Source organism: Acomys minous, assembly GCF_964271855.1.
Source record: "Acomys minous genome assembly, chromosome: 1".
In the NCBI taxonomy this organism is placed as follows: domain Eukaryota; kingdom Metazoa; phylum Chordata; class Mammalia; order Rodentia; family Muridae; genus Acomys; species Acomys minous.
In genome coordinates, this window is record NC_140483.1 from 123,557,348 (window position 1) to 123,571,254 (window position 13,907).

The 13,907-nt window shown below is 39.6% G+C and overlaps 1 pseudogene across 1 annotated transcript in view; it reads right to left on the bottom strand.

Moving 5' to 3' along the window:
* Nucleotides 1-639: 639 nt before the first annotated feature.
* LOC311606680 (small ribosomal subunit protein uS5m-like) overlaps nt 640-13,907 on the bottom strand; it is a 28,260-nt pseudogene continuing 14,992 nt past the window's right edge. The window contains exon 2 of the transcript in view: nt 640-823. The product of the transcript in view is annotated as a small ribosomal subunit protein uS5m-like (transcript). The remainder of the gene's footprint in view (nt 824-13,907) is intronic.

Genomic DNA, 13,907 nt, shown 5'->3' on the forward strand with positions numbered 1-13,907 from the left:
ACATAAGGAAAATGATGTATGAAGACTAAATATATAAACTAATAGTAGCATCATTTAAGTGACTTCCCAGTGGACATTTTATATATGCTAAGTGTAATTAGATAAATATACCCATCCACTTCAGTATCTGCTTCTAGCCATCTTGAGTTGGAATCCCAACTTTACCATTTGGTTTTGTGTGAGCATGGGCAAATGCCTTTAAAATATCTACATATACACACCCCTGAACCTACATGTACATTTTATGCACCTCCAAAGTCTAATAAAAGTTATTTTTAAAAAGCAGTTGTTAGCATTATGTAAGCAAAAATTTCTTATCTTACTTAATACATTTCTTGACTTACTAAAATTTGTAAACTGGGTATTTATGATTTTGATAGAAGAAAAATGTCATTAAGTACAAAAAAGAAGACACTAAAAGTTAAAATTATAGTGCTAGCTGGGGCCCTCTCCTCCTGAGCATCCAATCTGCAAGGTTAAGAACCTGTGTCGACTCTTAGTTAGATTCATATTATTAAGCCTATTATCCAAAGATGCCATTTGATGTTGAGATACAGCTTGGAATTTCAACGTGGCATCAATAGAGTTACCTACACAGCTGAATGTGTTTTTAACTAATAACATCGTGGAAATGTAGTGTTAGAGCTGCTGGGAGCATAGGCAGTACGCTAGCCCCTTCAGAATGTCTCCTGCTGTGTTCTTGCCCACCTTGATCATGTTACCCAGGATGAGGTAGACAACTTTGGTGCCTATCACTTTTCTAACCTGTAAACTCTTAAGGATACTAGTGGTCGTTGTATTGAGCACCCCAAATCTCCAAAATCTAAAACAGAAAATGTTCCAAGTTCCAAAACACTTAGGCAACACACAATAGCATGACATTATGGAAAATGTCATACCGAACCTCGCAATATAAATATGAGCAAACCAAAATTACTGTATGAAATTATCTTCAGGCCTTAAATATAAGATGTGTATGAAATGTAGTCAATTTTATATTTCCCTTGGATGTCACCCAAAATATTGCATTAAGTACATGCAAATATTCTGAAGCTCAAAACTGGGAAAACTTCTTGTTCCGAGCATTTTAAAGCTTCAGTGTGGGTCCACTGTGAGGAAGAAGCCAGCTGGTCGTCAATGGGCAAGGTTGGGGAAACTGAAGCTTGCTCTTGGAGTTAGAGCTGGCTGGCCCCATTGGCTCTACCTGGGCTTGAGGCTAAGACTCCTGTCATGTCTTCCTCTCTTTAACTAAACTGACACCATATCTAGTATTTTACTGACACCAGGGTCCTTCCATGAATTCATAGATCGTTTATGTGGGGGAATCATAGAAGATCTACCCAGGGCCCTTGTACCTACAATATTCTGACCTGAGGCTTTCTATTCAGGACAACAGCAATGCCTTCTGAATGAATTAGAGAGCAAATGTATGATTTCCGCCTTGCTCTCAGAGTGGTGTCATACAGACAGCTCCTCCTCAGGCTACATTAAAACACCCGCAATAGTAACAGACACTACATGCATAGTGAACAGACCTGTAGGAAAATGCAAGGCGAGCCCTAGTTGTGTCTGGCGCCCTTGGGGATTGTTTTGCAGCCATACAGGGAATATTCACAGTCCCTATTCCCTAAGTTTCTTTACCTCTTGCTCAAGTAGAAGCAAGTCCTGATACTAACTGCCAGCCAGTTTTAGGCTACAAATAGACGTAATTAATTTGAAGAGCAATCATAAGCCTAGTGTTATGAGATTGAGTTTATTTTTTATTTTAATTTTATTAATTTATTCAGATTACAACTCAATTGTTATCCCATCACTTGTATCCTCCCGTTCCTCCCTCCCTCCCACTTTTACCCTATTCCCCTCCCCTGGGTCTAAGACTAAGGGGGACTTCCTCCCCCACTGTAAGGTCCTTGGCTATCAAGTCTCATCTAGGTAGCCTGCTTATTCTTTCTTTGAATGCCTTGCAGCTATTCTTTCAATAATTGGGTGTATAACTTACCTGACTCAGATCAGGGAGCACCAAAGTCCCTATGGACTGTGTTAGTTGAAGACTTCAGTCTGGTTTTTCACTTAGCAGACACCAAGACAACCACTTTTCTCTTATTTTTGTCTTTCCAGGATCAACCAACTCCCAGGAACAATTAAATCCAAATAGAACTGGAAGAGGGCACGACAATTTTTCTCACATCAAAAACAAAAGAGTGTTATGATTGATCTTGATCATATAGGAATCACAGAATGCATACACTATGTTTAAAAAGAATAAATTTTATATCAAGGGCCTGCCTGATCAGATTTAAAGTTCTGTCATCTGTAAGAAGCACACCATCCTTACAATGTAGCTCACCATATGTGTTCACAGCATTATATCAATAGTTTTGAAAAATGATGAAATATGCAATCAGCAACAAAATATTCTTCAAGGACGTCCTCACAACAAGAACACCATATTTTCAAAGCTGAAACAGATGTGCAAGTACTCAAGGCACAGCTCCTTGAGGCCTTTTCTGTACGGTGAGGTATCACCCAGATGTTGCTACCTAAAGGCCTTCAATGACTTATATACTTTAACTAACATTATACAAGAATGACTGGGTTCCTTGGTTCATGAGGGCAGCACAAATGTAGCAGAAAATGCAATCGCACAGCATGGTGACCAATGACTTGTCTCCACTTTTACCTAAGTAATAAATGGAATCATATCATCTGACTAAGGATTGGACTCTTGTGCTCCATTTATTTTGGTCATACTCCAGTCTCACACAGTCAAGTGGACAGAAGTTCATTCCAACCTGTCGGCCCTCCAGCTCTTTAGTCCACCGCATGGAATTTAATCTCAGCAGGTATATGGTGTACAAAAGACTACCAACCCAAATGTTTGGAAAAAGGCACTGCTAGTTCTGATGAATTTAAGTTGTGGAGAGATGAACACCAAAAGTTTCACAAGATTGCTTCTTTTACACACACTTTTTTAGCCAAGAGCATCACATGAGGAGTGCATCAAAAGCAATGCTAACTACAAAGAAGAAAAGGGTTTGCTTGAAACACATTTCACAGCTTTGCCCTAGCCCCAGTTTTGAGAAGCACTTCATGTGCTCTCATTCTCTTCCTTGGCCTCAAGCCCAAACCTCTTTGATGATACCTTCTGTATCTTCCAAGCTTGAGATTCAGACTCAGAGACTGAAACTGAACATGGTGATGTGTTAATGTCTCGGCATAACCAAGACCTCAAAACAACCCATGGGGGTGAAGGACTCCTTTACGCTTCCTTTTAGAAAAGCACTTTGGAGTATTGGTTGATCTCCCGCTGACCCATAAATATTCTCTCCATCTCATTTTATAAAGTGAACGAGGTGAGAAAGGAGATGGGAAAAAAAAAAGGAAGAGGGGGAGAATTTTTGAAAATTGGCAGAACAAACTGTGAAGATTCAGTGGTGTTGATGGATAGAGAGGGGAATGTCACACTAAAGGAGTGGTTAGTGGTTAGAAAGTTTTATGGTGGGTGTGTGTCGATGCTAATTCCACTGAAATCTATGTAGCTTTCTGGAGGATGGATGGTTAAGGTTAGAGTCTGTGTGTTCTGCTAACCATATGTCACTGGTTTCTGACTAAAATAACTACCTCACTGCTTCCTGCATTCAGGAAAAGGGGGCTAGAGAGTATAAAGAGAGCATTTATAGATTTGTTATTTCATGAGGGGTTTTTTTTGTTTGTTTGTTTTTGTTTGTTTGTTTTTGCTGTTGTTTTGTTTTGGTGATCTTGTAGTTGCCGAGTTTGATTTTGAATTTTCCAAGTTTCCTTTCAATCAGTATTCACAACTCCTCTTATCTGTTGAGGAGAAAATCCTGTTCAGGCTCCTTAGGTAACAACAGCTGTGCTGGGTGTTATCATCTAATGGGCAGCACATGAGAGCACGCAAACACTTCATGGAGGTTTCGTAAGTTCACAGTTGCAGTCATCTTGTGTGGCACTTCAGTTTTTCCAACTTCTCCTTTGCTTTCTCACATCTCCAGTGATTCATGTGGAGATTCCAGTTCACGAGCAGGTCCAGTTGTGTGCTAGCCATGGGATTCTATGATGACCTACCACAGCAACTGGTGGGTAGCAGGGGCTCTTCACACTCTTGTAAACATGGGGGGATCTGTTTGTTGGTACTGCTGTTCTTCTGGGAAGCAAATCTTGCTTCCACTTGCAAGGAGCATCATCTTGCTCCTCAGATCCTTACAGCTCTGAATTTTCTTTCTCTCCCAAGAACTGGGAGGAGTTTTGGTTTTGTTTTCTTGTTTTGATTTTTTACTTTTTGTTGTTTATTTGTTTGCCAAGATTCTTCTCTAAGTCTTTTTCTATACCATGCTTTTGGAAACAAAATACAGTCATATTGGTCATAGTGAGGATAAAGTTTGATGAACATACTATTAATTTTATTAACTACATTCCATAAGATTCATTTGTCCCAGAAAACTGAGCTAGAAGTATATTCACGTGGCAGAAGATGTAATTAAAATATATGATATTATCAAAATTGCTACTGTTGGCGTTTGTCTTGCTCATTTGCCTGTTTTCTGTGAAATCTCTCAGCACTCCTAACAACATAAACTGCCCACCAGAGCTCTGGATTTGTAAGGAATACCTGCATTCCACCAGAAAACAGTTTCTTACATCTGCTCCTATACTCACCAAGTTTGTCCAGGCTATACCGAGAACTCTTTTAAAACTCAATCTATATTCGCCCCAATTTGAAATTGGACATCTTAATTAGACATTATAGCTTAATAGATTTGATAACCCTACATTGGCACCATTACAAAATATGAATTTACAAAGAAAAAATGAAAATCATCTTCTTGATCATTTATGTAGTCACTGAGCTTCAAGTTTAGATATAATATGACTACTGGGGAAGGAATTTTAAAAAGGAAATCTTTGGAAAGAATTATGGTGCTCTGTGAGCTCCACCATTCTGAACCCTGGCAAAGGGGGCTTCCGCAGAACCTCCAGAATAACTTGAATTGGACATCGTTTATAGTGGACTGACATTACAGCTTCCTTGTTTGATATTAGCACAGACAGCTAAACTGGTAATGCTGGAGTGAGAAGATGCTGCAAGCACAAAAAGGCTTATAATTCTATAATTGATTGAGTCTGAGTTTCCAAGGTCATATGAACTAAAGGGACATTTAAAAGAACAAACAGGTCTGTTAAGTGACTGAAGTAAGTTGACTAAATTGAGAAGACTCAAAGCTAATCTGCAGCATCACTGAGGAAACAAAAGCTACCCCTCAGCCCTTACCTACTCTGAGGCCACCTCTCTTCACTGGCCACCACTCTGAAAGTTGGCAACTACCAAGAGAGCCAAGAGAGGAGCCAAAAAGAGGGAAGGAGCTGCTCATACCTGTTTGCTGCTCACACTCAGAGCCCAGAGACTTACAGGAAAGATGGTTTGTCCTTGAAAGAAACACCTGAATATTATAACTTCTAAATTTAGACTGTCTTTTATAGCATGAATAGAGTAAAATGCCCCTGTACAAAGATTCTTGGAACTGCCAACATTTTTTTCAGAATTATGTAAATTTAATGCTGATAAGTAATGATACACTAGTGAAACTGCAAAATAAAAATAAACTTTCTTTTGAAAAGTGTTCACTGCTCATTTTGCTCACTAGGTATATCAATTGAAAATCCTATAGTATGCTTGTTGTGGTGGTGCACACCTGTAATCCCGGCACCTGGTTTGAGACCAGCCTGGTCTACAAAGCAAGTCCAGGACACCCAAGCTACACAGAGAAACCCTGTAGCGAGAAAAAAGAAAAAGGAAAAAAAGAAAAGGAAGGAAGAAAGGAAGAAAGAAGAAAGAAAAGAAAAAAAATCCTACATTCTGATAGGGTAAAGTGTCATTTTAGGCTCTCATGTCTTGTTGGATTATTTTTATTTGTTTATTTGCTTTTTTTTTAACACTATAATGTGATTATATCCATTATATCATGTGCCCTGCCTACTCTCTTTTAAATCTGTGGCCTCTTTTATTCATTAATTATTGTTACATCCACATATGAATAATCTACATGACCCCTCATGTTTCTACCCAGATGAGCTTGCATAGTATTTTTTAACTCCAGAGTTCATTCAAGAGGCTTGTGATTTTATATGTTTTAAAACTGGAAAAGAAAAAAAAACTTAGGAAGACCAGGTCCAGAAGTTGTGAATCCAAAGTGTACAAATGAATCACTTGTATGAAAACACAGATTCTAATTCAGTGTGTCTGAAATGAGTCTTGAAAGCCTGCATTTTATGTAAATTTATTTATTCATTCATTCATTCATTCATTCACTTTACATCCTGATCAAAATCCTCTCCCTTTCTCTCCTCTCCTCCTGGTTCCACATTCCCTCCCCTTTCTCCTATCCCCACCTCCCTTACTCCTCAGAAAAAGGGAGCTCCGACCACATACCCAACCCAACTCATCAATTCTCTTCAGGACTAAGCTCCTCCTCTTCTCCTGTGGCTTGGTGAGGCCAAAGCAGGCAAAAGAGTCCATGTCCCCATGCTGTCATCCCAGAAGAGTGTTATTGATAGTCTTAGGAGTTGGCTATCTCCCATCGGGTGGGTGACAGGACAGTCTAGGCACTGGTTGGACATTCCCTCAATCTCTGCTCTATCTTTATGCCTGCATATTTTGTATGCAGGGCATATTTTGAGTGGAAGATTTTGTGTGTAGGTTGGTGTTCCCCTCCATCCACTAGGAGTCCTGCTTAGTTAGAGAGTGTCCTCTTTGGTCTCTATGACCTCTGCTACTTGGAGTCTTATCTAGAGTCATCCCCACATCCTCCCAAAAGCCTAACTGTGCAGTCAAATAACAATGTGAATTCCACTTGTTATCAAGTAAAATTAACACTTGTATTCACACAAACACATGTATATGAAAGACCCTATTGTTTAATCTAATACACCCTGGTCACAGGATTGAGAACAACCAAGTTGGAATTGAAGTGGGAGCTTCCTCCCTACTGGATAACTTTCATGCTGCCAGAATGTTCTATACAGGGTACCAGCAGAGGAAAGTCATTTGCAGTCTTAGTGATCTACAACAATGATCTATCAGGCAAGATGTGCCCACGTGTGCAATGTAGTGGTGGCATGACTGCTACAGGGGCAACCAGCCACTCTCATTTTGGATTCAAGGTCCATTACAAAGGAGGGAACTCATGCCTCACCCTGTAAATCTGGTCAAGTGACTGTGATCATAGGCCATACAGGGGAACCTACTACTATTGTTTGCTAGTTGGACATGTTTTTAAACTGGTGTCTGCCCACATGGCTTAGTGACTCTCTCCATCTTGGTCAGAAAAGCTCCTTATTGTAGTAGTCTTTGATCAATGCAAAGATTCATAGATGGTCAATATGCCAAGAATAATGGATTGGAGAATGTTCAGCCCGAAAGAGGACACCTGCATAATCCATTCCAAATCTCAAAGAATTTCATATAAAAGGGGGTAGAAAGAATGCAAGAGCCAGAAAGTAGGAGACACACCATAAAAAGAATTCTGCTTGAGATATGATGACTATTGCACTCATGAACTTACTGCTGCTGTGCTTTGCTATATAAGACTGACAAGATTTGATAGCCAACCCTTCATAGTACAGAGGAGAAAAGGACACAACGCCTCACCACTCCCCCAAAAGACTAGTAGCAGTTAATGGGTGCTCAGTAAAAGGAGTGCCATTTTCTTTAGTGGTTTAACTACTGATAAGTTTCTCATGCTCCAGTAAATAATCCACACCCATGTTCATGAAGCAACTATAATTGAACTCAGCAAGTTACACACAGAACAGATATGGAAGTAGTGTGGCTTTGTCGGGAAGAAGGATTTCAGTGGGAACAGGAAGAACTGAGAGAGGATATTAAGGGTAGAACCAACTGGTGTGTGCATGTGTGCATGCCTGTGTGTATCTAAGATATTATTCCCCAAGGTACTTCCAAACTAAAATCAATACAAATATCCAGGAAATAGTTAATGAACAAATAAATCCCACAAAATAGAATAATATTCAACTACTACTGTGTAGCTTAAAAATATTATTCCAGTTAAAAGAATTCAGACACAGAATACAATACACTGTGTGCCTTGGCTTATATCAAGTGTTTAGAAAAACAATATAAAGACTGATATTAGATCAGTAGTTGCCTGGGGTAGTGGTGAGAACAGGAATAAATTGTAAATGAGCACAAGAGAAATTTGGAAGCTTAAGGCTTAGGAAACTGTATTGCACTGAGGTCACATAACTGAAAATCTGAATTGGGGAAAACTTTCAGGGGTAAACATACAATATTCAGATTGTTTGTTTGTTTTCCAATATAATATTTTTATTGATTATTTGGGAATTTCACACAATGCACCCCAATCATACCCACTTCACAATCCTCCCAGGTCTGCTCCCACGTTTGTGATCCCCCAAGATTAAAAGAAGAAACAAAACAAAACACAAACCAAAAGTCCAATTTGTGTTGCTAGATACTCATTGGAGCATGGTCAAATTCCCAGTAGCCATCCCCATAAAAATTGTGTCTTTCTCCACCTGCACTCCTGCCAGAAGCCTTCAACTACGGAGAGCTACACTTCAGCATCCTTGCCACAATTTTTAAGAGTTCTTTACAATGGTTCTGTCTAGGCTGTTGCTTTTTTGTGGGAGGTGGGAGGCAGGGGTAGCAATTGGTGCAGAAGCCCTTTATAACTCTTTTTCTCAACTGTGGGTCTACAGTCCTTGATACTACTACAAAATTAGCTCCTTGTCCTTTATAGTCAGTGGGAGCAGGGACCCAGACATCCACATGGCATCAGGTCTCAGCTCTTGCAAGACCCCAACATGGTCTCTCATGGCAGTAGAGACCAGAGGCCTCTGGGTCATGGGCCATGGACACCAATATAATCCTTTGTGGCAGTCCAACATGGCTTCAGGTGACACAATAGACCATGGACATCTACATGGCTGTAGGTAGTAACTAAGTCCATGGACACCAGGACAGCCCCTAGCTGTAGCAGGACCCCAGACCCAACATAGCCCTCAGCAGCAGATAGATCTCACACATCAACATGGCTTCAGGCCAGGCATCAGCACAATTTTGGCTTTTTTAAAATTTCAATGCTTCATCGTACTTTTATTACTAGACCAAAATATTCTTCATAATTATAAAAATATGTTGACTTAATAGACAAACAATTTTAAACCTGTGGTTTTACGCCAGAGTGAGTTAGATGCTTGCTATGTGTGAATTTATTTTCCATAATATTATGTGTGGCAGCTGTGAAAGCATTGGTATTTCTTGATGTATACTTTTATTGTTGCTAAGAGACTGCTGGTCTTTCCTTTTTCTATGGATAAGTGCAAAGGTGCAGAAGCTAGCGAGATTTAAGTGTTGAACTGTACCAGTCTCTAAGGAATCATCACTGCATCTTGGTACATCTTGAAGCAAGACTTTCAGTCACCTTTTGTGCTTTTCTGTGAGGCAGAGCTACCTATATTAGGTGCTAGATTTATGGGGATGGCTACATACATGACACCTGACACGTGATAGACGCCACTGTCCACAGACTGTACATTTCATGTACCCATTATGTAGAAAAGGAAGATGGATAACTCTACAGAGGCTGTATTTTATAACAGACTGAGTGATTAGAAGTTGGGGAAGCAGGCTTGGTAGTATCAAGACAAAGGAATGTCCGGGGATCCTTGGGAGGAGGAAATGAGTTTATCTGAATAACTATTGGTCAACAAGAAACTACATCTTGTTACTTGGGTATAAAGAGGAAGTGAACCTGGTATATTTGCTAGTGATTTTGTTTGGCTGAGGCTATTTCAGTCTCTGCCTATTTTACCAGATGTTGATGTATCCCATGATATTGAAGCTTTATTTTACTTCATAAATCATACCAGCTTAAAAACATGGAACACCCTTGTCTATATACTCTGAAAAATGAATCAACAGTCTTGCTTTAGTTTCCTCATTCCTTCAATGACCATCAGAACATCAGTCAGATATATAAGGTGGAAGAAAAACTACTAAAGATTAATTGCTAAGGTGTCAGATGTGTGTACCTTAAGGGCTTGGGAATTAAATCATTATCACTTTATATAGCAAATATTCTTATTTGTAAGAAGAGACCCTATTGCAAATGGGCCAGTTATGTCCCTACTGGCCATATGAAATTCCTTGAGAATGGAACTGTGTCTCACCTGTCTTTGTACCTCTAGTACCTAGCCTTTGGTCTAACAAACAATAGGTAATGATAACTACCAATTAATAAGAGTTTGCCAAGGATCAGACTCTGTTTTAAGCAACATGCATCTGCTATCCTATTTAATTTCACAACCCCTTTTATGTATACTACCATCATAGATCAATTGTTAGGAAATATTTTCCTGAAGGATGGTAAGTGAATATTTTCAACTTTATGGGTTATTCTATGTCTGGTTAAACCATGGAACCTCTACTCTTGCCATGCAAAAGCCAGAGATGTGATACACATGAAACGGAATGTGCATCCCAGACTGTCAGTTGGATTTTTGCTCACACGTTGTTGCTCACTGATCTCTGGTTTGAGTATACACTAATACTTTGCTTTAGCTCACACAGTAGACAAGATGCAGAGCAAGACTGCAAACCCCAGGTCCTCACTTGTCTGTTTTAAAACTTCCTTTCCTACCTACTCTTTTACACTGCAGTACAATTTTGTAACAGAAACTTTATAAATCCTACAATATTCATTTTGCTGGAGAAAAAAATAGATGAGTCAGATTTCATGAAGTGCACACAAATTCAGTCCTTTTCAATTTCAATATATTGAGTTTTAGTATAATAAAAATTGATCTATTTGGAATATCTTCACTAGATTCCGTCTACTTACTTAGTGAATTTTATTGAAAGGAAGAAACCAGCTGTCAATGAAAAAGAAATGAACTTGGGACTAAGGGCTGTATTTTTGATGGTTTGGATTCTTATCTGGTGTGGCCTCACCCAGTTCACTATAATTTCTTTCAGGTTTTAACTACAGTGGTGCATCTGACTTTCCCAGGTCTGTCCAATCCTGTTTACATTCCTATTCATGGGACTTCAAAATACCCTGGAAATAAGCTGATCTTCCCCCCCCCCCCCCCGCTCATGTTAGTTACAAAAGATTAACAATTGTTTTCATGCTTCATTGGAAAACACTTGTTTTACAGCTAGGACATTCTCTTCGAATTTTGAACAACAAAAATACATAGAAGGAAAAATGCCGATACTTTTTCCTGTACCTAGAATAATGGCATTTCTGTGATGGCTCAACTATTATTTTCAGTAAACTGAAAGAGTGAATAGCTACTGCACTGTTACTTATAATTCACAGCTAGCTGGTTAAAAAAAAAAAAAAAAGACATGCAGCATCCGGAAAATGTAATTAATTTGATGGTATAAGCCTTCCTAAATTATCAAGTATTCCCAGTAGCAGGAATGAAAATCTTAGAGAGAGCATGAGCTGCCTTTAAATTGCTTCCTTTCCTCACAACCAGAAATATTTTAAGGTGGTTGCACCACTCTTTGTATGAAAGAATGTTCAAGTCATTGTCTCTGATAACGGTCAATTCCACCTTTAAATAAGGTGATAGAGATTTGGAGTCACACATGAGCATTTGTGTCTCATGGCTGTCTTTCTTCTCCTTAATGAATTGCAGCTAACAGAAATTAATTATGGGGGAAAGGTTGCTGTTAGCCTCACCAGGAATGAAGTCTCCTAGCTTCCACATGGAGCAGGAAGGAGAGGGAAGTGCAAAGGGTTCCAGGGCCCCAGCTCCCAAAGCTCTCCTCCTGTTGTGTTCCTTCTGCCAGGCACAAGCCTCAGGTGTGACTGCACACTGGGAGAAGAACAGCAGAGGGAAGGAATTGGTAAAATTCACAAGAAGCAGAAAGGGCAACCCAAGAAAGACAGAGCAATGCTGTAACCCGACCAATTCCCAGGGACGCCTGAGCTCTGCATTCTGACGCAGGGTCTCTGAGAAATCATGACTCAAAATCAAGTAATTACATGTTATTTCCAAAATAAATAGACAGCTGACCTTGGTGACTTTTCTAGACATGAGTTAATTAACCTAACACATAGCATAGCTCCAACTTCGAAAATAAGAAATAGAAGGGATTTATATTATGCAAATTATTTACATGGAACCCGAAGATAACTTGTTTTAATCTTTGCAGCTCTGCTAGGGAAAAAGCAGACACAAAACAACAATAAAAACATGCTCTTTGTTGAATTTGTCCTCTTAGCATATTAAAGGTCTAAATTTTCTGCCCTTCCCTTTTTTCAGTTTATACGGAAGTTCCCAGTGTCTCCATAAAGTTTTGAAGTCCCTTTATTTTGAAATGTATTAAATGCATTGGGGCGTGGCTCATCCCTCAGCTTCCCTATGGAAGTCAGACGACAACTTTGTGGAATCAGTTCTTGCCACCTACCTTTGTATAAGTTCTGGGGATAGAACGGAGGTCACCTAGAAACAGCTTTATCCAATAGGGCCATCTTTCCATCCCTGAAGTCCTTTTTATTCCTATGAATTTTTTTATTATGCAAGAAGACATTTGTGAAAGACAGGGGGGAGTTAGAAAATTTGAAGCATAAATTCTGCCACTTTGGCCAAAAAAAAAAAAAAAATCAAGGTTACAAGAAGTCATTTTCAGAGTCATCTAAAGTGTGTTCTGAGTGGAGCTATGGGGATAACCTAGCCAGCAGCATAGCTGAAGTTTGAGGCTTCCCAAGTTAAACTGGTCAGTAGCATAGTTCCCTAAGGCTGATTTTCAGGCAATTTTACAAAAATACCCTTCCTGAAGTTGAGAGGAAATGGAAAGATCTATGGATCCTTTCTCAACGTGGCTGCTGAGGTCAGGAACGTGAACGTTAGCGGAGATGGCTTGGTGAGCACAGTGCTAGCTGTGCACATGTGACGATCAGGACTTGGATTCATAAAATACACTTGAAAGCTGGACAGGCCACCTGTATCAGCCCCTGCAGATCCAGGGAGTCCTAGGGACAAACCAACTATTCAATGAGAAGGCCCAGCTCTATAAATAACGATGGGACTGCCTTGCCAGGCCACAGGGAAAGAGGACACACTCAGTCCTGATGTGACTTGATGAGCTGGGGTGGGGAGGGAGGAACTCCCCTTTTCTGAGAATAGAGGAATGGGACCCTGAAGGGAGGGTGAGACTGGGAGGAGTGGGGGGAGGGGGCTATAACCTGGGTGTAAAGGGAATAAATAAATAAATGTTTTAAAATGTAAAAAGGAGAGAAAGATGAGGAAGATAACTGGACATATACCTTAGTCCTTTGCACTCACATACACATACATGTATACGCACATGAGCACCTGCATAAATGTGTACATACATACAGATACCACACACATGGAAAAATGTTATTAGCATGTTCCTGACTTACTGGCAACATCAGAGTGACGGAGGAAGTATAAAACTCTTAAAACACTTTAAGAATATCTTCATAAAAATGCTATAAGCACTGGCTCCTGGGGATTGAATGAAAGCATTTTGGTTGTTTGTTTACTTATGGTAATTATAGCATACATCGAATTGGATAGTGATGTCTTCCAAACTAAAATTGCACGTTGAAATAGTAATTTTTAAAAAATGAAGATTTCTCAACTAGAAGCTGTTTCCTCTATGAAGATGAGCTGATGGCAGTGTGTTATAATAGCCTCAGCTGTCAGTCAGACAGGCTTATTGTGGGCACAGGTCCGTGACTATAAACAGAAATATTCTTTGTCTCAGACTCTGCCAGGATGGTGACACTGTGATCAGCAATGGCTTATTGGTGGACCAGCTTTAGATACACATGCGGGAAACCACAAGCAGTTATCTTTATCAAAGG